The sequence below is a fragment of the Benincasa hispida genome, chromosome 9 (genome assembly GCF_009727055.1).
Source record: "Benincasa hispida cultivar B227 chromosome 9, ASM972705v1, whole genome shotgun sequence".
NCBI classification, from domain to species: Eukaryota; Viridiplantae; Streptophyta; class Magnoliopsida; order Cucurbitales; family Cucurbitaceae; genus Benincasa; species Benincasa hispida.
The window spans coordinates 67,496,257-67,498,099 of NC_052357.1; positions in this window are offsets into that span (position 1 = coordinate 67,496,257).

Here is a 1,843-nt window from a genome sequence, read left to right on the forward strand (position 1 = left end):
TAGGACCTGTTGATCCCGATGTTTTGTACGACCAGTCCATTCATCGATCATATGTTGTATGGCGAGATCGTACTACTGGAGAAATATCTTGCAGACGTCGAGAGACAGGATTTATTCAGTTGGATTGACATCTGATCACAGCCTTGGTCGATAGATGGAGGCCTGAGACGCATACATTCCATATGTCTGTTGGAGAGTGCACTATCATTCTACAAGACATAGAAGTGTTGTTGGGGTTACTTGTTGACGGTGAGCCAGTCGTCGGAGTGATGTACGATGATTGGTTAGAAGTTTGTCAAATGTACCTTGGTGCGACCCCACCTGCCGACAAGATTAAAGGATCGAGGTTAAGTTTAATATGGTTAGGAACACAATTTCGTGAGCTCACAAATGATGCAGACGAGGAAATCGTCATAAGATATGCACAAGCATATATACTACAAATGATGGGTGGAAGTCTGTTTTCAGATAAATCTAGTCACTTTGTTCACTTGATGTTCCTGCCACTGTTAGCTAACCTCCATGATGCGGGGCGGTATTCGTGGGGTGGAGCATGACCTGAGGTTCGAGAGATAATTGGGCCTTTCATACTTTTGCAACTATAGGCTTGGGAGCGATTTCAACAATGGCTCCACAGCTACATCATGTTAATGACGCTCAGTTATTTGGACGAGCCTACGGTTCTCGGTATGTTGTTTTAATTCAATTTAATTTTTATATCACCGATCTAGTTAATTTAAATTCTAAATTATCAATTTAAAAATTTAGGTGGAGAGACAAAATTTGTGTGACTAGGACAACCACACATGTAGTCAACTAGTATAGATACCTGTTTGATCTGCTTCAACCTGAACAGGTACATTACACTAAACCTAATTGATTATTTTATTCACATTTTTACTGTACTTGTCTTTAATATTATCTAATATAATATTTTGTGTTTCTGGTTATTTGGGAGCCGAACAAAATTATTGTGCATACTTTGCCTAATTTTTGTACGAATGGTAAAAACATATGGCGGACAATGAGTCCTCTCAAATATTTTCACATTGGTGAGTGGCATCTTCCTAACAGGGTGATGGGACAATTCGGTTTTCAGCAGGATGTCCCATCGTCTTGTAATACTGAACCCGTATTGCATGATATTGACCTAAGGACTGGAGATTGATCCAAAAAAGTTGCACATTTGGTAGTGCGATGGCACTATCGTGCAAGGTTTATTGTAGTGGGGGTTTCTCTTGAANTGTAACTAATTTTATGTTAATTTTGATATTTTTGTAAATATTTTAGTTTATTTTTCTATATTTGAAAATAACATTGTATATTATATATATATTAAAATCCACTCTATAACTCATAGAAAATAAAGATTCTCTTATCTGATGTAAGCTAGATGGGAAGTAAAGTGCTTGAATAAAGGGGAGATGGGAAAAAGAAAAGGGAAACTCCCTTTAGGTTTTGTCATTACATATAAAAGGGTAACATCAAAATTTTCAGTTTTTATAAATTAAATTGAGAAGAAAAAATGAATAATCTAACAAATTTATATTGTAACAATAATAAGATTTTGTTAGAATTTTGAGAATGTTAAATAGAATAGGAAAGGAGAAGAGAGACCCACAGCCTCAGTTTGGTCCTCTGCCAAACCCATGTGAAAGGAAAGGGTGGGAATAAATAATAATGAAGAATGAAATTTGATGTTTTGGAAGGCAATAAGGATTTGAAGTAACATGACATGATAGCTAGCTTAGCTTCCAAACCCATTATCCACTCACCAGACTACTAAGTACACCCACCATCTTTCCCCACTTCACTTTCAACTTCACCCCCCACTTTTTTTTTT